Source organism: Stegostoma tigrinum, chromosome 36, assembly GCF_030684315.1.
Source record: "Stegostoma tigrinum isolate sSteTig4 chromosome 36, sSteTig4.hap1, whole genome shotgun sequence".
Lineage (NCBI taxonomy): Eukaryota > Metazoa > Chordata > Chondrichthyes > Orectolobiformes > Stegostomatidae > Stegostoma > Stegostoma tigrinum.
Genome location: NC_081389.1, coordinates 9143225 through 9165997, shown reverse-complemented (window position 1 = coordinate 9165997; position 22773 = coordinate 9143225). Strand labels below are relative to the sequence as shown.

At 46.2% G+C, this 22773-nt stretch overlaps 1 protein-coding gene across 8 annotated transcripts in view; it reads right to left on the bottom strand.

Annotated features, from left to right (window-relative positions):
* tln2b (talin 2b) overlaps positions 1–22773 on the bottom strand; it is a 357717-nt gene that overhangs the window by 305186 nt on the left and 29758 nt on the right. For 2 of the 8 annotated variants that reach the window (XM_059640208.1, XM_048520619.2), the window contains exon 1: positions 4553–4727. The exons of 5 other annotated variants lie outside the window; for them this stretch is intronic. The gene's annotated coding sequence lies outside the window, so the exon portion shown is untranslated. Of the gene's footprint in view, positions 1–716; positions 800–4552; positions 4728–22773 lie in introns of those variants that run through there. One more of the 8 variants, XM_048520620.2, reaches the window with a different exon arrangement.

Below are 22773 nucleotides of genomic sequence, written 5' to 3'. Positions count from 1 at the left end.
ATGTGCAGGCTAGGTGGATCGGCCATGCTAAATTGCCCATAGTGTTCAAGGGTGTGTGGGTTATAGGGGGATGGGTCTGGGTGGAACACTTCAAGGGGCAGTGTGGACTCGTTGGGCCGAAGGGCCTGTTTCCACACTGTAGGGAATCTAATCTAATCTAATCAAAGTTGGGTTAAAACGATTCTTCAAATCCAGCCAATTAATACTCCATCAGTCTCCACTCCATTATCAGAAGGTATTGCTAATGATGTCTTCAAGTGGTATTTAGAGAACAACAACCAGCTCATTAAAGCTCAATTTCAGCTCCTTCAAGGCCACTCAGTTCCTTTGCACATTCTAGCCCTTTCGTAGTCAACACCTTGCTTTTACACAGCATCTCAAACTTGGGAGAAATGCCTAAAATTCCTGACAGAATCATCGCCAAAGAACAGAGTCCTGTATGGATGTAGAAGGTTGGGAATCTAAAAATTTGGTTTAGAACAAACATTAAAAGGAGAGAGGAGCAAAATGACAAAGCGGATTAGGAAGGGAATTCCAAGCTTCTATGTTTTGAACCTAATTGACAATCCACTGGACTGAAGCATCCAATCCCATCAAAGATTATTCTGGGTTGGACATCTTTTTAGGTTCTAACCTCAGGGCAGAATCATGCTCTAGATTCATGAGGGCCACTCCCACCCACAGACAGAACTCAGAACAAAGCGAAGATTACTGACCTTGGTTATATCTTCTGCAAACTAAAGGCACTGTCCACACGTTTTGCCTCCTGCCACTATTCCCTCTGGCCCTCAGAGGGGGGTCTATTCAGTTTCAGTGCCAACGGACCGTTGACTCAACCTCACCTTCCATGCAACTGCTGCCAAATGGAAGGAGTTACGCCTAGTCCTGCTTTTTCTGCTCTAACACGGAAAATAGTTGTTTACACAACTTGAAGTTGCTATGGAACTCTGGGTTTGTTGTGAGATGGCAGGCAACTGTATTGACTTCCAAAGAAAAGAATCGTAAAACAGCTGGCATTTCAGCTTGGGGAAAACTAGCAGCTGCTCAGAGTTAGTGAAAAGGGACCAGTTAATAACAGGGACCTTTCCGCTCTGAGCTGTTCAAACTACCGACTGCAGGAATTCAAACTGAGCTCCAAAAAATGCAGAAAGGTTGTTTTCTCTTGTGGGAGAGTCTACGGCTAAAGGGCAGAGCCTCAGAATAAGGGGTTGCACGTTTGAGAAAGACAGGAGGAGAAATTCCATCTCTCCGATGGAAGTAAATCTGTGAAAGTTTTTTCTTTAAAAACTACACTGGACTGTTGTTAAGCATATCTCCGCAAGACAGGTTTTTAATCAGTGACGGTTCTAGGGAAAAGGCAGTAAAGTGGAGTTGAGGATTACCAGATTAGTCATGATCTCATTCAACAGCAGCACTGACTTCAGCCCATCGAGTCAGACAGCACAGAAAAAAACCCTTTGGTCCAACCTGTCGACCATGTTCTTGAACTAAACTAGTCCCATCTGCCTGCTCCTGGCCCACATGCCTCCAAACTTCCTATGCATGTACTTATCAGAATGTCTTTAAACACTGTAACTGTACCCACATTCACCACTTCCTCTGCAAGTTCATTCCACACACAAACCACTTTCTGTGTAAAAAAAAACTGACCCCATGTCTTTAAATCATTGTCCTCTAATCCACAAAATATGCCTCCTAGTCTCAAAATCCCCCACCCTTGGGAAAAGACACCTGCCATTTGCCTTGTCTACACCCCTCACTATTTTATAAACCCCTATAAAAGTCACCCGATAAGCTTTCCAGTCTTGTGGTCTTAAGTTCATCACCGATTGAGAACGGCAAAATGTAGCACTACACAGCATGCAAGGTTACGAAAGAAGAAATGTATTGACTGACGGAGGAAGGACTCAATCTGAGCCACGTCCAGCGCAGGCTCAAACTCTAACAACAAGCAGAGCTTGTACAGTGGGATAAAGAGAGTGTTACCTTAGCAGCAAAAATACTAGGAGTCAATGTCAGCCTCAACATGATGCCTTTAAGTGGCCTATTGTGTCTCCATTGGACCATTTGGCCCACCACATCTGTACCACCATTCGATCTTGGATGATAATGTTGCTCAACCCCATCCTCCTGATACCTTTACTAATCAAAGAACCTATCTAACTCTGTCTTTAAAACACGCAATAACTGAAGTTTTCTGCAGCAATGAATTCCGGAGATTCACCAAGTTCTGGCTGATGAAATTCCTCCTCATCTCAGTTCTAAAGGGTTGTCCCTTCATTCAGAGGCTGGGCCATTGGGTCCTAGCCTCTCCCACGAGCGGAAACATCTTCTCCACATCCACTCTTCAAGGCATGCATCATTACAGAGGGCCAATCCCCTGCTTTCTCCCCATATCCCCACATACCATTTCTATCCAACTTATCATCCAAACCACTCATTAATGCCTCAATTTCCAGGCAGTCCATTCCAAACCCTAACCAGTCACAGTATAAAGAGATAGGAGGAACTGTCGATGCTGGAGAATCTGAGATAATATGGTGTAGAGCTGGATAAACACAGCAATCCCAGCAGCAGAGGAGCAGGAAAACTGACGTTTTGCGTCTGGACCCTTCTTCAGAAAAAGGGTCCAGATCCGAAACATCAGCTTTCCTGGCCTGCTGTGTTCATCCAGCTCTACACCTTGTTATCGCTGTATAAAGAAGATTTTATTGTCTCATATCAGCCTTGCTTCTTTGGCACATAATTTTGAATTTATGGCCTCTTGTTTGTGTTGCCTCTACAAGTGGTAAATACCAGAAACTAAACACAGTAACACAGTTTTGAGCAATCCAAGAGACGTTCATTGCAGCACACTAATATTTAAAAACATTATATTCACAGGCACATCCGTGTCTGGGCTCACATTAAGTTACCAATTATAGAGCAGCATGCTTTCAAATACTATGTGAAACTTTCAAAGTCTGGCAGCATCTGCAGAGAGAAAGCAGAGGTAACATTTTAGGTTCAGCACTGTTCTGAAGGGTGCTCACTGGGCCTGAAACATTAACTCTGCTTTCTCTCCACTGACCTGCTGAGTTTTTCCAGGAATTTCTGATTTTGTTTCCAATTCACAGCAACCACAGTTCTTTAGGGCTTTTTTTCCTGTTTTGCTTCAAGCATCTCAGGTGAAGATGGAGTGTGAGATCTTTATACTGTTAGGTCACACACTATGCTACAACGATGACTGAATAAGCAGGGCTCTTTATTCTGACATACTTTATGTTTAAAAGGTGTATTGACGAAATGAATCCCACATGCGAAATGCACAGCTGAGAACCAAATCCAACAGGATTTCTTTTGTCCCCCCCATTCATTTATGGGATGAGGGCATCGTTGGCCAGGCAACATTTATTGCTCATCCCTAATCGCCCAGAGGGCAGTTCAGAGTCAACCACATTGCTGTGGGTCTGGAGTCACATGTAAGCCAGGCCAGGTAAGGATAGTCACTCATGTCAATTTCTGTAGTCTGAAGCCATCGCTGAACGTTTAGTGCTTGTACACCCACTTTCCAAAATTCCTCACCACTGATGCCTCCGCCCACATCCCATGCTCCCACCTTCCGACTTGACTCTCATAATCGCAACCCCGTTTGCTTGTTCTCTTCTTAGCACTGCCTCTCTCCTCAGCCCTCACTCGGCATGTTCAGGAGACAGCAAGAGCCAGCAGGAGGGAGGTGGCAAGGGTGAAAGAGTAATACTTTAAGACTAGCAGGAGGATTTTGGATCAAAATCAACTGCTGCAACAGGTAGTTTTTACAAGAATTATTAAAATATGGTTCATCGCAAAGACATTCAACAAGTTATGAACAGACAGGCACTATCCAGGTTTCTCCTTGGGGTGACAGAAACCAGATGAATATCTGATGTGTCATTCCCCCCACCCCGACAACCCAACTATGAACGGTGCCTTTTCCTTCCAAGCTCCAAATCCAATGACCTTCAAGTTACAACAAATTGGGTAATGCTGAGACATCCTGATATGTTGTTGGATTGGACTTTCCTGACTCTAAACACTCCTAATAGCCCAGGATCTGGCACAAGTAATAGCAGAAAAGTTCACCTGAAGATATCTCATGGGACATTTAACCACGTAAGCCTTCCACAATACCTATCCCCAATTCAGTTACTTTCCTGCAAAATAGTGAACTGGTTTATTAACTCATTATTCATGGATTTCTAACCTTTCTAAAAAGAAGGCAGGGTATACGAATTGAAGTACTTTCCCTAAAAAGTAGTACATTCTGTCTTGCCCACAACACTCACTTCTCCAACTCCCAGATGTAGTTCCTCAATATACAATTCATTCACAGGAACAGAAAGTCTCCAATCCTCACCCTCTGCTCCACAAAAGGCAACCTCTCCCCCAATACAGAAACACTTGACTTTTGCCCGAGAATGGCTGCAATTGTGAAAATAGAATGGCTGAGCTCTCCCCCCCACCCCCACCACTCAAAATTCACAGGAGTTGCGAGTAAAGCAAACACTGAATCAGCTGAGAAAATAAAACTTACCTTTTCCACATTTTTTACCAGTTCAAAGGGTGAGCCCCCTCAACCCTTTCTATTTTGCACTTATTAAATTCTAACAAAAGATCCTTGTCATCTTCTCTTGAGCAAGGGCCACCAACTCAGCCAGGCAATCTTCAGTCAAGTGACTAAAGTAAAAACAAATGCTTCTCTCACGGGAGGCAGTCGAACAGTTATGCACTGAACCTAAAAACCTAGAGTTCATGCACTCAAATGCCAACATAGTCATTTGCAAATCAAAGATGTGCAGGTCCTCGTGTTCGACTGGGGTGGATAAAGTCAGAAGTCACATGACACTTGGTTACAGTCCAAAAGGTTTGTTTGAAACCATTTAACAAGTGATTTTAAATAAACCTGTTGAATTATAACCTGGTTTCTTGTGAATTCTGACATTTTCAAACCAAATTCAGAAAACCTGCTAGTTTATGCTTGTGACCGTGTCAATGACCTTTTTTACAAAACTAGGAAGATTTTTACAAATCTACTTATACCGTGGACAAGTCTCTCATTCTGCCTGGTGGGCTTCATCTGCACGTTAGCTTAATATTTATTCATGCCGAACACAAATGGAGAAAATCAGAGGGAATATTGTTCAAGTTTGTTCAGATTAGTGAGTTATCTCCTCAATACTGAAATAATTCATATCCAAAGTCATGGACAATGTCCGCTGATAGACTGAGAATTGGCAATTATCATTTGTTCCACACAAGCGCCAAACAAAAACCATCTCCAACAAGACAGAACCTCACCACTGCCCCTTGACATTCAATCGCATTGACATCTCTTACAGTCAACATCCTGGGGGTTACCAGTGGCCAGAAACTGAACTGGACCAGCTACAAGTGTAAACACAGTGGCTACAACAGCAGGTCAGAGGCTAGAAATCCTGCAGCAGACAATTCACTTTCTGACTCGCCAAAGCCAGTCTACCATCGACAAGACACAATCAGGAGTGCGATGAGATACTCCCCACTTGCCTGGATGGGTGTAGCCGCCATCAACACTCAAGGGGCTTGACACCATCCAGGACAAAGCAGCCCGCTTGAGTGGCACCACATCCATCACCTAGAACATTCACTTACATTTTCTGAAAAATTGGATGTGGGCATCACTCACAAAGCCAGCACTTTTTTGCCCTAATCACTGTGGATAGCATGGAATCAGTCCAGGTAAGGATGGCAGAATTCCTTCCTTAAAATGACATCAATGAAGGAGGTGGGTTTTTGCAACAATGGGCAATGATTATGACCAGTGAGGGAGCAGTATGGAATGAACTGCCAGAGGAAGTGGTGTGGATACAGTTGCAATGTTTAATGGACATTTGGGTAAGTAGGTGAATAGGAAAGGTTAGGAGGGATATGGGCCAAATGCAATGTGGGATTAGGAAACACTAAGGACTGCAGATGCTGGAAGCTGGAGCCTATAAACGTGGAGCTGGAAAAGCACAGCAGTTCGGACAGCATCGAGGAGTAGGGAAGTCAATGTTTGGGGCCAGAATCCTTCGCCAGGACTGAGGAGTGCAAACACATGGAAAAGCACCGCAGCCAGTAGGTTACTCTCCAAGCCATTCACCATCTTGACTTGGAAAGATATCATTGTTCTTTCAGTGTCACTATATGAAATCCTGGAACTCCCTTCCGGATGGCATTGCTGTCCCTACACCTGAAGGACAGCGGCAGTTTCTCAAAGGGAATTAGGGATGGTCAGTAAAACACTAGTCTTAGCATTCAGTGAATGAATTAAAAAGAATATTTGCAATGGCGATTTGGTAAATACTTGAATGGGAAAGATTTACAAAGGAAAGAACAAAGAGGGCAGCGTTATTAATCTTTTTCCAAAGACCTATGATGAGCCACATAGTCTCCTCCTTCAATCTATTTTTATCCCTAAGCACTACTTAGGAAAATAACAAATTTGCAAGTTTCCTTCCATAGCCTACTCACCCAATTATTTTCCCTGCTCACCAGCCCCAAGGAGGAAGAAATTCCATAGTTCAGTGAAGAGCAGTGGTTTAAAACAAAAGCTCTTTCCTGAGCAGGTCCCATGTCGTACCTGCATTGGGCCAGCTCAGTACAAACTGCATCACACAGCTGACAGTTTGCTGACTCATATTCTCCTGACAATTTCACATCAGCAACACAGACCCTGCTATTCCAAGGCTCATGTAGAAAACCTGAGTCACACCCATTCATCAGCAACCGCCTTGAGAGAAGCTTGTGATAACTCCCAGATCCACCAGCAGTTCATGGGCTGCTCATAAATGGAACTGGAACCAAGCCTGAACTGTGGACAGCACCTTAACTGGCAAACTTTTGACTCTGCTCTGAGCAACAGTCTTCAAACTCCCTGTGTTGAACTGCTGTGTTCGCTGATCCCTTCTGATGGGCTTATTCACGTCCAATTTCCTAAGCTAAAATCATGTCTTTAATGCATCACTGATGGTGAGCAATGCCTGAAATTTTTTTACTGGAGTTACTGAAAACATTCAGGCTACATTCTGGAGGCTGTTCAACATCCATGCCTTTATAACTCAGTCTCCACACCCTTGACCATCTCCACCCCCCAGCCCCCGGCCTCATAAAAATCCATACACCCCCACAGTGTCCACACCCTTCAAAATCCGCCACACCACCCCCCGCATAACTCCACACACCCCATCTCCATACCTTTCAAGATCACACCTCCACGTATAACTCCACACTCCCCCCTCACTCACCACACCATCCAATATCCCATCCAGTTAATACAGTTGCCACCCCCCCCCGGCATTGACGTGACCTTTTAGTATTGCACCAAGTCTAAGTCCAATCTCCTGCTCATCGCATTACACTCCGAGGCCTTGTAATTCTTGGGATGACTCTAGTTTCCGAAGGAAAGGGCAGTTAACAAATCTAAATTCCTTGGAAAATATTTCAGAGGCTCTGACTCATCCACACTTTACAGCATGGAATTGCACACTATAACTATCCCGTATGGTGCTCCTTCTGCAGTTTTTGCTCTCTTTCATTCTGATCATCTGAAACAATCACCATTTCACCCCTGACCCACCATGAAGCAGGCTTGTTGGAGCTCTGCTCACTTTCTGGGTTGACGTGAAGGAGTATGGGTGAGCCAGCGCGAGAGATGCAGAGAGCAAGCGAGCGCAAAAGAAAGAGACGGCAAAAGAGAGAGAGAGAGAGAGAGATGATAAAAACCATTTACTGAACTTTCAATTCTCAGCCTCCACACCTTTGCTCCCACATCCAGTTGGTGACCCTCTGCTTGTTACTCCAAAAAGTATGTTCTAAAGACTTTAGGATAGGAGTAGGCCATTCAGCCCTTTGACCATAAGGGCACATCAAGGTTGTCGAGATTGGGAGTGAGGATCGGAGGAGCAATGTCAACTGTGAGGACGGGGGACAGTGACGGATTTTGGGGGTTGCGGGGGGGGGGGCGCGAAGAGGTCAGTGTTTAAGGCCAAGAGGGAGGGACAGCTTCGCTATCATCTGTCTGTCTCAAGTCCAGGGCTGGTGGGCTCCAACACCTATTTCCAACATGTGACACTTCAAGAAAAACATTTCATTGGCTGCTAATTTCTCGAGTAGTGAAAGGTTATACACAAATACAAGTCTCTCTTTGCTGCTGTTATGAGCTTTTATCGCGAGGATCCACCAAGTGATGTTTGTAAGGTCAAAGCTGATGGGCTGAAATGCAAAGGCCACAGAGACGGTCACAGGTTGTTACTCCAGCCATACAATTAAACGGACTGAGCCCAGGTCTTTCAGTGCTGCCCTGAAACTGATGATGATTGATTTCCAACAACGGTAACCATCTCCCTCTGTACTAGTCAATGGCTCCAAACAATGGTGTCCCTCACACACCACCTATCCACAACTCAACCCCCACCTTCCCACTCGACTCCCATTTTGCAAAAGCTCCTTCATACCATACTTGATCAGATGCTACCTCAATGTCAAGAGCCTTCGCTGTCAGCTCAGTACAGCACAAACAACAAGATTGGTGTGGGACTGGAGTCACATATAGGCCAAACAAGCTAAGGACAGCAGATTTCCTTCCCTAACGAGAATAGATGAACCAGTTGGGTTTTCACAACAATCCAGTAGCTTTCAAACCACTTGGACCTGTATAAGATTTTTTTTCTCTTTCAAAAACAATAGAACTAGAATTAGATTTTACTGTCACATTATTGAACCCTGCAGGTTCTTTAATGACAATCAATGATGGTCACCACGATTGAATTATTTTTTGATCACCTTGGGATTAGACAGATTTATGTTGCACCTCCATGGCAAGTGGGATTTGAACCTTACCATTCTCATCAAGAGGCAGGGACAGTACCACAGCACAGCAAGGTCCTACCAGCTTTGTCTAAACCAAATTCAAATTCATCGAGGCAAGCTGGTGGGATATGAACTCAAATTCACTAGCTGACCAGGTCAAGAAGTAATCTCAACACCTACAGGCTGTGCACCGAGTAAAGTTTCTGAGCCCCATTTAACTCTAACTTCAAGACAAAACCATTTTACAACCAAATCATTGTTATTCTTGTAGCTCAATGTTGAGTGGATTTCAACAGGGAGGGTACAGTCATGCATTATGGTTTGAGATTTAGATTTAGGAGCTTTATTTGGTCAACATGAAGACAGCATTCAAAGTTTAATATTTACATTGCTGCATATTCAGTTTACATTAAACTGAGTGATAATGAATTTATCAAGTGGAATTCTAACCTGCTTACAGTACATGCATGTCAGAACTCCAGTCACACTGTTTCAACAAACATTTAGGTTCTCTGTGCATCAACTCTTCTGTAGATGTTGATTTCCATTGTCACCATCCTTAAACAATAAATACTCAATGCACCGGGAACGCCAGCACTCAAAGCTGGCCACTGACTTGAACATCCTTCAGCTCAATTCAAAGGCCAACGCTATCCAGTTAAGAAAATCACTGCAAATCTTGAGCAAATTTTCCCACCCAACTCCATTGGCAAACCCATTCCCGATTTTAAAAAAACCCATTTCAATTCACGTGGACCATAGCCCGAAATATTAGTGAATCCTCGGGGAGGACTAAGAAATAACCAGTCACTCCTATAAAATGGCCCGAAACCAAAAGCTAGCATGTCAGAAGTTACAAATACAACAGTAAGCCTCAAGAGAATGACACAGCGAGGCTGTGCGCCCATAATAGCTCTCCACTAAAGGCTCAAGCCACCTCAAAGTGCTTGACTGAAGTGTAGTTACTCCAGGCAACTCAGCAATTTCCCACAAAAACAGATCAATTAATCACCAGAAAATGGGTTTAATCAGTGAAAAGCAGCACACTGGCTCAGTGGTCAGCACTGCTGACTCACAGCGCCAGGGACCCGGGTTCGATTCCAGCCTCAGGACGTGCGGAGTTTGTAAATTCTCCCTTTCAGGAAGCTTTTGACAAAGTTGTGCATAAGACATTAACGTGCAATATTGAGGCGGATGAGATTGGGGGCAACTTGTATTGAGACAGACAGGAAACTGGCTGGCAGAGAGGAAACAGAGTAAAATTTAATGAGTCCTTTTCAAATTGGCAGGCAGTAACCAACTGGGGGGCTACAGGGATCGGAGCAGGGACCCAGGACCCCAGCTATTGACAAGAGAAATTGCTGATTTGGATGAGGGAACAAAATGGAACTGCCAAGTTTGCAGATGATACCAAGTTGGGTGGGAGGGTGGGCAGTGACGAGGATGCAGAGATCCTTCAGCACGATCTCGACAGGTTGGGTGGGTGGGCAAATCAATGGTGGATGCAGTATAATGTGGATAAATGTGAGGTTATTCACTTTGGAAGCAAAAACAAGAAGGCAAATTGCTACCTGAATGGCTGTAAATTGAGAGACGGGAGTGTGCAGTGGGTCCTGGGTGTTCTTGTGCACCAGTCTCTGATGTAAAGCAGCAAAGGCAAATGGTATGTTGGCCTTCATTGTGAGAGGTTTATAAAATTGTAACCGGACTAGGCAGGGTAGATACAGGGAGGATGTTCCCAGTGGTGAGGGTGTCCAAAAGCAGGGGTCACAGTATGAAGTTTCAGGGTCGACCATTTAAGAGTAACATGAGGAGACATTTCTTCGCCCAAAGAGTGGTGAGCCTGTGGAATTCATTACCACAGGAAGTAGTTGATGCCAAAACATTGAACGTATTCAAGAGGTGACGAGGTATAGCACTTGGGTGACCGAAATCAAAGGTTACGGGGAGAAAGCAGGATTAGGCTACTGGCTTGGACGACCAGCCATGATCATGAAGAATGGTGGAGCAGGCTCAAAGCACCAAATAGCTTCCTCCTGCTCCTATCTTCTACGCGTCTACGTGGGTTTCCTGCGGGTGCTCCGGTTTCCTCCCACAGTCCGAAGATGTGCAAGTTAGCTGGGTTGGCCGTGCTAAATGTGAGGTTATTGGGCGAGGGTGGGGCTTGGGTCTGGGTGGGATGCTTTTTGTAGAGTCAGTGCAGGCTGGATGGGCTAGATGGCCTCTTTTTGCTCTATCGTGATTCTTTGAAGCAGCATCTTTAATAAGCATCAAGTCTACTACAGTCTACCACATTTTAGAATAAAATTGAAAATGACCAACTGCACAGCGTCATTTAATGGCTTAATCAATGCACACTAGTCATTCAGAAGCTACATTCAATATTTGTCATTATGATAAAACAGTATCCTGATTAACAGGAAGCATTATTTGACAGAATCTCATGGCATCAATCCTAGCGAGGGTCCTGATCCAAATGAAAAGGACATACGTAAAAGGAAGTAGAGAGAATGAGGACATAAATTATTTTCGGGGCAACTTAGTCATGTTTACAATTCCCTGACCTCTTCAAATGGTTTGGTAGATGTCTTCAGGATTACTTTGTGAGAACTGGAGAAAACTCAAGCCCCAGTATTTGGTGCGCACACACACATCCAAATTCGTGGCTTTCATTATATAACTCCCTATTCAAATAACTACCTCCCTATCTGCCACTTCCCCCAGCCCCTACACCCCATCTCTGTCTGTTACCTCCTCCAGCCCCTACACCACTTCCTCCAGACCCATCCACCCCTGCCCGACCTCTATAACCTCCTCCAGATTCTTACACCCCTCCACATTGCCGTCCACCCTCTCTCCTGTCGCTACTGTCTTCACTTGCAACCTTCCAAACCCCAAACACTTGCAGGTCCTCATTACCTCCCAGTCCTCCCTTTCGCATCCATGCTGTTTCCTCCTTCAGATCAGGGCCAACCATTTATTGATCATAACCATATGACACTGGTGCACATTGAAAAGGTGCTACATGAATTCAGGTCCTTGTTGTTAATCACACTAATCTATCTATTCCTTGCCTCCCAACATTTGACAAGTGGAAATACTCTCATGTTACCATGGTGATGAGCTGGTCACATGAGGTGCCAACTCCTCGATCAAAAGCATTCTAGAACTGGTTGGGAACAATGCTGTGCTGTTGTTACAATCAATCACGAGGTAAGGCAACTTGGGTCAGTTTAAGAAAGACTCTGTTCACTGTCAAATGGGATTAAAGTTCTGGGGCTGCAGATTTCTGCACAGTCAGCCTGACAATGCTACAGGGCTGCAGTCTAAATTATTAAATATGTGCAGAAGGAGGACTCGAGAGATTTCACCCCTTGGTTGCTGCAGCTTCCAATCCTGTACCTGACAGAAGGTTTAAAATTTGAAAATATCCGTTCTGCAGCGCTGCACCACCTTGCAGACTCATGGGTTTTTTTCAAACCGACTTTAGTTTATTCTGCAAACCTACAGTACACCAATCCTTTCCCATAAGAATGGCTCCTCCATGCATGGATGAGGGAGAATTTCTTCACTCGAAGAGACGTGAGCCTGTGGAATTTTCTCCCACAGAAAGCTGTTGGGGCAGGTTCATTAGATATGTTCAAAAGGGACGTGGCCCTTACAGCTAAAGGGATCAAGGGGTATGGAGAGAAAGTGGGATTAGGTTACTGAAATTGGACAATGAGCCATGACCATAGAATCCCTACAGTGTGAAAACAGGCCATTCGGCCCAAATGGTCCACACCCGAACCTCCAAAGGACATCCCACCCTGACTCATTCCCCCTACCTGTCCCTGTAACCCTGCACTTCCCATGGCTAACCCACCCAGCCTACACATCCCTGAACACTATGGGACAATTTAGCATGGCCAATCAACCTAGCCTACACATCCATGGGCTGAGAGATGAAACTGGAGCACCCGGAGGAAACCCACGCAGACACAAGGAGAACATGCAAACTCCACACAGATGATCGCCCGAGGATGGAACTGAACCAGGGTCCCTGGCTGGGTGACTGCTGACCACTGAGCCGCCGTACTGAATGATGGTGCGGGGTCAAAGGCCCGAATGGCCCAGTCATGCACCACTTTATGTTTTGACAAGATCTCAAAGCAGAAGTAGGCCATTCAACCCATCGATTTCTGCTCTGCCATTCAACACAATCATGGCTAATCACAACTCGCCTCCGCTTTCCTGCCTTTTCCCCATAACCCTCAATGCCCTTACGATTAAAAATCTGTCTCTCTCAGCCTTAAGTACATTTGTTAAACTTCCCTCTGAGGGAAAGAATGCAACAAATTCATTACCCTTAGACAAAAAAAACCAAAATCCTTTTCACCTTAAATGTGCAACTCCTTACGCTGAAATTAAACTCTTGGGCGTAGATTTTCCCACATGGGGAAACAACGTCTCCCCGTCCACTCTGTTCAGCACACCCCTCTCCCCCAGTCTGCCCTGTCCAGCAGCACCCTCTTCCCCCCCCTCCCAACCGCCCACGCTGTCCAGCAGCTCCCTCTTCCCCCCCGCCCAAGCATCCGCCCTGTCCAGCAGCCCCCACTTCCCCACCCTCCCTCCACCCTGCCCAGCAGCACCCTCTTCCCCCCACTCCCAACCGTCCACCCTGTCCAGCAGCCCCCTCTTCCCCACCCTCCCTCCACCCTGCCCAGCAGCACCCTCTTCCCCCCCCTCCCAACCGTCCACCCTGTCCAGCAGTCCCCTCTTCCCCCCCCAACCCATCTGCCCTGTCCAGCAACCCCCTCTTCCCCATCCTCCCTCCGCCCTGTCCAGCAGCCCACCCTCCCTCCGCCCTGTCCAGCAGCCCCCCCTTCCCCACCCTCCCTCCGCCCTGTCCAGCAACCCCCTCTTTCCCCCCACGTCCACCCTGTCCAGCATCCCCTCTCTCCCCACCCCCCATCCGCCCTGTACAGCCCCCTCAGAATCTTGCGTGCTTCAATAAGGTCGTCCCTCAATTCTCTAAACCCCAACGAGTACAGGCTTACCAGGCTGAGCCTCTCCAGATGAGGCAGTCCCTCCATACCTGCTGGACCTTCTCTGGGCAGTCTCCAATGACAGGGACTCTTTCCTTAAATACAAGGCTCAAAACTGTTCACTAAATTCCAGCTGTTGTTTGACTGGTGCCTCATACAGTTTCAGCAAATTCTGCCTATTTTTATTTTCCACTTACTTTGAACTGAAAGCCAACATTCCATTCGCCTTCCTGGTCATCTGCCAAACTGGAATGCCAGCTTTTTTTTTTTAAGGATTCACCAACGAGGACTCCCAAACCCTCCTGTGGCCGAGACTGGGCTCCCTTGGGGCCACTGGACGAAGAGCCGGAATATTCCTCCCAGGTGCCATGGATAATACTGCTCCCTGCCCAGCATCATGGAGACAAAGCACTTGACCACTGTTGCATCACCAGCTATGGGATCTTGCTGTGCATGAACAAGCTGCCTATTTCCTTCACCACATCGTGGGCAGCAAAGCCTCTCAAGTGGCGTTACATAAAGGCAGTTTTCCCATTGCTGCCTCTCGGGAACTCTTGGACACTGCGAAGATCCACCGGCCAAAATGTGAATTTTTTAAAATTAAATTTATTTCAAACGTGAAGGCCCACACAAACCCATTTAAGACGAATGCAGATAAATTGTTTGCTGAGGAGATAAGATTATAAGGGACTGATAGGAAAGCAGATTGAGGCCATAAATCCAGACAGCCGTGATCTCATTGGATACGATCAGCTGATCGCAAGGGGCTGAATGGCCTTCTGCTGCAGTTGGATTTTGAGTCACTCGACTCAAACACAACCAAACAAGAAGAATGAAACCAAAGCTTTTTGTTTTCCACTCATCTGGTCCAAAATGCAAGAAAATCAACTTTACAAAGTGGGTTAACGAGATGTAGAGACGGATGAACACAGCTGGACAAGCAGCATCACAGGAGCAGGAAGGCTGACGTTTCAGGCCTAGATTTCTGAAGAAGGGTCGAGGCCCGAAATGCCAGCTCTCCTGCTCCTCTGATGCTGCTTGTCCTGCTGTATTCATCCAGCTATACATCCTGTTATCTCAGAGTCCCTATCATCTGCAGTTCCTACTATCTTTAGAAATTGGGTGATAATTTGTAACGGGGTGAGAGGAGAGGGCTGATGGGTTTGACTACATTTGGTCGTGCAGGCTCGAAGGGCTGACCGGCCCACTCTTGCACCTATTTTCTACGTTTCCACATTTGACATAGAGATGTGCCAGATACTGTTGAATGTCTTTGTAAACTGACTCAGTTTCAACTGGGCAGCTTAAACTCAGACACGTCTGGGCACAGACAACTCTTACTGCATCCCAACGGCAAAGTCCAGTTTCAGTTTTGAGGTGATGCCAACATGGCATATAGTCCACCAGTCATTATGCTATATCTCAGTCCGGTATATCTCCAAGGCTGGCCAGCCCGGCCCATTGACAGCCTGCAGTGGGCAAAATGTGAGTAGAATTAGCACAGCAATTTGGGGTCATGCGCCTTTTTAGAGTGAGAAGTTTTATAAGTTGCCATTCCACAGTGCCTAAATTGATGACAGAAGTCTTAATGAAGAAGAAAGAAAAATGTAAAGAAGTTCATCTCAGCCCAATTAACAGCTCCTGGGTTCAGGGCACGCTCAGCGGAAACCATCCCACCACACAGTTGCCAAAACCCACCCCGACACCAGGACACGACCTTCACACTGGGCCTTTCGAAAGCCTGGAAGCCAGCTCTGAAGCAAGGGGCAAATGAGAGCTCCACACAGGGAGAAGACCCTTTACACTGCTGGGATAGCTACAAGCTAAAGAGTTGAATGAATTGAATACCATTAGATTTATTGTCACATGCAACTGAATGGGTGCAGCAAAAAGTTTGTAACGTAGCTGTTTCTATCTAAGATGGTGCCATAAGATACCCAAGTACAGATGCTTACGAATTTGGTACAAAACTGAAACAACAATATAAGTCCAGCACAAGAACAAGAAGGATTTTTTTTCAAAAGGAAGTATGCAGTTCACGGTCCTTTTTACCCCACTCTGTGCCAGCACCGGACCGTGACACCGCACCGGGCCTTGTCCCCGGACTGCACCGGACCGTCACGCCGCACCGGGCCTAGTCCCCGGACTGCACCGGACCGTCACGCCGCACCGGGCCTAGTCCCCGGACCGTCACGCCGCACCGGGCCTTGTCCCCGGACTGCACTGGACCGTCACGCCGCACCGGGCCTTGTCCCCGGACTGCACCGGACCGTCACGCCGCACCGGGCCTTGTCCCCGGACTGCACCGGACCGTCACGCCGCACCGGGCCTAGTCCCCGGGCTTCACCGGACCGTCACGCCGCACCGGGCCTAGTCCCCGGACTGCACCGGACCGTCACGCCGCACCGGGCCTTGTCCCCAGACTGCACCGGACCGTCACGCCGCACCGGGCCTAGTCCCCAGACTGCACCGGACCGTCACACCGCACCGGGCCTTGTCCCCGGACTGCACCGGACCGTCACACCGCACCAGGCCTAGTCCCCAGACTGCACTCGACCGTCACACCGCACCGGGCCTTGTCCCCGGACTGCACTGGACCATCACGCCGCACCGGGCCTTGTCCCCGGACTGCACTGGACCATCACACCACACCGGGCCTTGTCCCCGGACTGCACCGGACCGTCACGCCGCACCGGGCCTTGTCCCCGGACTGCACCAGGCCTCACAACTCAAGGCCTAGGCTCCAGTCCAGGACTCCCCTCTCCACGGCGGCCACTGGGCCAGGACCTGCCTACCACTCCGGCCTGGGCATGCTTCCGCCTGCGACAGCCTCCTCCATTTCCCTTCCGACTAAGTTTAAAGTCAAGTTTAAAAAAAAGTTTGAAAATAAAAACACTCCACAAAAGAGAAATATAAGAAGCAAAGAAGGGTAAAAGATAAAAGAAAGAGCGGGCTGAACAGAGGAGCTCCAGGTGGAGCGTTCCTACTCTGCTGCCGACTTGATGATGCCAAAGGCCTCCATGCTTGGGACGTGAGCAAAACGCCAGGCCTAGACTGCCACCCACCTCCAGATAAGACTGTTACGCTGGGAGACTGCCCCGCCATGCTTAGACCACAATTCTGGGCTATTGGAAACCATCTTGTCACCAGACCTGGGCCAATGAGAAGACACCTTTGACTGAAGTTGTTAAAAGAAGTTAAGGCACTATAATAAATGGAAATATAGACAGACAAAAGCGGATGGAGTAGATGAACAACGGCCTCCTGGGCAGAAGAGCCCACACACTGGGTTGCTACTCCGCTGCCATATTGGGAAAATAAAACCAAGTCTGCAAGCACTGATTGGTTGAACAATCAGAATATCATGTCGATTGGTAATATCTTCTTTCATTGGACGACATTTACTAAATAATCCCGGCGGCGCTTAGTCACACTGCAAAACAAGACCAAGAACATCAATCAGGCTCGATTGCTGGCAATGTTTAGTCGACATTGATTTATTACAGTCGAATTCTTTCAGCGTGAATTTTTGTCTTTATTCACTGAGTAGGAAATTCACATCTGCTTTTCAAAAGGTATTGAATTGGGTTCTGGTGACCACAGGCTATCTTAACAATATATCGCAACGTCCTTAAACCTTAATTCAAAAATACAGGAATCAAATGAAAAGAGTTGACATACTCAAGAGAGAAAACAAATCCGTTCCGACAATAGGATCCAATCAGCACCTGGAGCTTTGATCTCTCTTGCTTCCTACAATTCTCTCAAGCAGTTTCATTTGTGAATCCCCACTTCTTGGCAAATTCCTCAAAATTCTAGAGGAAGTCGCGTGCCTTGTATCGATGCCAACTCAACAAACAAACCTCAGTGCCAAACTGACTGCTTCTAAAAGTTTTTTTCCCCCCCTTACATACAGAATAAGAGAGAATATGAACATGTTCCTCGCAATTTGGTGTTAGGTTCTGAGCACCAGGAGCAACCCAGAGCGGGGGCTGAAACAGTTCATTGACAGAGCCTGCCTTCGAGATTCTCAACATAACAGCACAGGAAAAGAGAAAGAAAAAGAAACAAATTAAAAGAAGCAAACGAATGCCAAGGGAGGAGAAATAATATGAATCATGGGCAAGAGAAAATGGCCAGTAAAGCAAGAACAATAATGAAATAATGACAGAAAAAAGATCCAGGAAGGGTTTTGGACTGCAGAGGGAGGTTCGGAGAGGGAAGCGTTTTATAACAACAATAGGGAATCAAGACTTGATTCTCTACAACGAGGGGAGTGATGCCAGCAGGTTTAAAGGGAAGGGCGGCCAGTAACAGAGATGAGGGAACCATTAACGAGTATCAGCTAACGTGGGAGTTTGATTGCACCCTCTCAGGCTTCACAGATAAGGAGTGACAGGAGGGTGAAAGGGAAACTAGAGAGAAATGTGAATGGGGCATGGGAGCCTCAGAGGTGGCGTAGTTGAAGGGCACATGTGCACGTAAAAACGCATGCATGCGCAGGTACGCACATGCACACAGTTGAATATACAGGCGTACACAAACTTGTGTCCACCCACACACACACCCATCCACGTCTGCACAGTCCCATATACAGGTGTATACACACACCCACACACTGTCCCATATGTGCGCGCACGCACACACACACCTGCAGTGATATACACACACCAGCGCACAAATAAACATTGACAGGTCCGCACAGTGTCTCACCCACACAGGTATGCGCACAGGATTTCGAATGGTAATTTATGAAACAACACAACACCATGCTGGCATTTTACACAGCTGATGACAGATGTGAAGACACTAATGGACTAACAGACTGCAGACCCTTGTCAAAAAAAAATTAAATTGTCTCCTGCAGAGCCATACAGAAAACAGAATGTGGGAGACAGAAATTCAGTCTCCATGGCAGCCCGGAATGATTTGTTCTTTTTAGAAGTACCATTAATTGTGGGACTGCTGGGATAAAAAGGGCAACAATTTTTTTTTTAAAATGCATCAGATTCAACTGTCAGTACGTCAGAGGGAGAGAGAGTATGAAACCATCAGCTCCTGAAATAAAATAAAGACTGTACGTGTTCAAAGCTCAAGAAAAAACAACATGAAGAGACTATTTCAGAACCGCATCCATTCCACAAACTCTCAGCACCAGAGTGCTAATTGCTTTTCCAGCATGAATTGTTCAAAGATAGTGAATTCTCAAGGCAGATCAAATTAAAAAGAAACAAAGTCACGATATGTTTCCTGATTTAATCACAAGAGCTGCTGCCTGCACTAGGAACACTGATGCTGGGGAGAAGCCACACAGCCAGGCAAGAGAAGAGAACTTGAAAACTCATTCAGCAGTTTGCCATCTTTCTCAAGTTGGTTTTGTGCCAAATGCAGTTCATACCCTCAGCTCCGACACTGTGAGGACTCGAAATGTGGGCTTCAGTTCCAACTGCCTGATTCTTAGTCACCAGGAACTGCATGTTAATGAAAAACACAACTGCTTTATAAAAGCAGCTTTTCCCTTCTACTATAACAAATTGTGAAGCTGGATGAACACAGCAGGCCAAGCAGCATTTTAGGAGCACAAAAACTGACGTTTCGGGCCTAGACCCTTCATCCGAAACGTCAGCTTTTGTGCTCCTAAGATGCTGCTTGGCGTGTTGTGTTCATCCAGCTCCACACTTTGTTATGTCAGATTCTCCAGCATCTGCAGTTCCCATTATCTCTGATACAATTTTCCCTTCTTATTTTTAATTCACCCAGTGTTCTCACTTCAACAGGGTCTCCCAATGACAGCTCACCAATCCTTACAAATCCCAGCACATTGCATCCACCCTTTACCCTGGCTCCACCCATTCCACGTGCCCTCCCCTTCCCCGTATCCTGCAAGTCTACATCAGTCCCAAAATGAAACCGGGAACCTCCTGACTACTCATGCAGCATTTGCCTCAATAATTCTTGCAACCACCAATTCTGTCAGTGTTCTAACTACTTTGCTAGAATTAGAAATTCGGTGAGGTACCTGAAAAAGAGTAACACACTGCATAACCAAAAAAATTGTTGTACTTCAAGCCATGTTACTCTGACGTGTTACATAATGGACTTCCAAAGTTAGTGAAGAAAGTATATATTTTGAAAGAAACTCTACATTTGGAGAACAAAGAGACTGAGAAAGTAACAATTATAAAGTACAAGGAAAAACTGAACAAGAACTGAAGTTAAATACGACACAATAAAAATTGACCTGAAAATGGAGGTGGAGGCAATCAGCTTACTTTCCAAATCATAAAATCAATTAATTCTGATCAAATTGGTCTCTTCTTCCTCATTCAGTCACATCAGTGACCCCTCTTCCACATGAACAGTCAATGAAATGCAATGCCCTGTGTCTTTCCTCACTGTTACACTGTGCTCCGGTTTGCTCCCACAGTCCAAAGATATGCAGGTGAGGGTGGACTGGCCATGGGAAATTGTCCATAGTGTCGAGGAATGCGCAGGCTCGGTGGGTTAGCCATGGGAACTGCTGGGATGGGGGGCGATGAGTCTGGGTGGGAGTGGGAGTGCGGACTCAACAGGACAAAGGGCCAGCTTCCATACTGTAGAGAGATTCCATAAATGCATAAACTACATAAACCCCAGGAAGTGATGGAACCCTAAAATGTGGCATTTTAGCTTTAAAATGCAAGTTTGATAATAGGTGAATATGAAGGCAGATTTACACATAGTAACATTACGGATTTCCTCCTCCAACGTTGCATGCAACATACCTCTCACCTTGGGCCTATTAGCCCCCAAACTATGTAATATTTAACGTCATGAAACAGAATTGGCCACACAGTCCCATAAACCTTCTCTCTCATTCAAGAAGATTATGCCTGAACATTTTCATAAACTCCACATTTCTGTTTTCCACAAGACCTATCAAATATTTACCCATCCTGGTCCGGAACTCGTCACAGTGTTATGAATCTTGGCAGTGCTGAGTGAAACAAATTCTCTGCAGAGAAAACAGTCCACCCGCATCTCTCCTGACAAGGATTCGCAGAATCCCCGATTCCTCACTAAAATTGCTTGCACTTTCAAACTCCAGAAATCTTTGGTCCCTTCCACTCAGGGGACTGTGCACTCATACAAATAACAGTAGGTCTCTCGGTCCTTCAAGCCTGCTCCCTCCGTTCGTGGCTAAATCGGATTTTCACCTTAACTCAACATTCCTGCATATCCCCCACTAATCTTTCATCCCCTTGGTCGTCCAGAATCTAGACCCCTCTGCCTTAAAAATACTTAAAGATTCTGCATCCATTTCCTTTGGGGAAAGGATCCCAAAAACACTCAGCTCATTTCCTCATCGCTCTGTTAAACGGGTGACCCCCCCCCCGCCAATTATAAACCCTGACACTTAGTTCCAGATTGTTGCATAAGACGAAGCACATCTTCCACATCCACCCGGTCCAACCGTCTCAGATTCGTTTTGTTTCGATTAAGCGACTCCTTACTTTTCTAAATTCCAGAGACAAGGACATAAAGCACAGAAATAGACCCTCTGGTCCAACTCGTCCATGCAGACCAGGGTTCCCAAAACAGAATTGGCCATACAGTCCCGTAAACCTTCTCTGTCGTTCAAGAAGATTATGCCTGAATATTCCATTTGCACATTCTTGGCTGGGATTCCTCTACATACACCTGTCCAAATGTTGTTTAAACGTTCTATCTGTAACCTGCATCTACCACTTCCTCTGGAAGTTCATTCCACACATGAACCACCCTCTGAGGATCCAACATGTGATCACCTCCAACTCTGCTGCCTATATCCTGCACCTAACCTCCTCCATCCCTCGCCCTGGCCTTCACTGACAGAAGCTGGCTCCTGGACAAGTACTGCCTCAAAGATAAATTCATCATCCTTGTTACAAACTCGCTGTAGCCTTGTGGTTGAGGATACAGGCCTAGCCTGACCAGCCTTTCCTCATTAAACAATCTGCTCACCCCAGGCAGAGGTCTGGTAAACATGTTCTCAGGAACTGATTGAGTGAAACTTCATGGCACCCCCTCTAGGTCTGGCTCATCCTAACCGAGCTACAGAGACCAAAACTGCGCACAACACTCCCTCGGTAAACCATGGTTTAATTGCAGCAAGACCAATTCCCAGACCAGCACAATCTAACAGCCAAATTTTGCTCAGCAGCTTGGCTCTCCTCACCCAGTTAGAAAGGTCAGCCATCTTTTGGAACCAAGGCTCCATTGAACAGTTCAGGTAGAGAGTAAAACATCTCCACCTGCCCCCAACCCTCCTGAGCAATATTCCAAAGAACAGCAAAGAATTATGTTCTATCAGTAGCTGCATCTATCACTTCCTCAGTAAGTTTATTCCACATATGAATATTGCCTGGTCTCCCAAGCAACATCTTTCCCTCAATTACCATCTCAAATCAAATAGCTTATCCAGTCTTTGTCATAATATTAAACAAGCAAATAAAAGTTGATGGATGTTAGTCCGTGATGCTGACACAAGCAAAGAGATTCATATTAGACAGCCCATACAGACTAATCTGTCATTCAATCATGGATGAGTGGGGTTGGGAAACATTTCTCAGACCTCCTCCCTGCAACCCACTGATTCCCTAATTAATCAAGAATCTGAGATAACAAGCTGTAGAGCTGGATGAACACAGCAGGCCAAGCAGCATCAGAGGAGCAGGAAGGGTGACATTTTGGGCCTGGACCCTTCTTCAGAAAAAGGGTTTGAAGCGTCCAGGCCCGAAACGTCAGCCTTCCTGCTTCGATGATGCTGCTTGGCCTCCTATGTTCATCCATCTCTACAGCTTGTTATCTCAGATTCTCCAGTATCTGCAGTTCCTACTATCTCTAATCAAGAATCTGTCTCTGTATTAAATACATACAC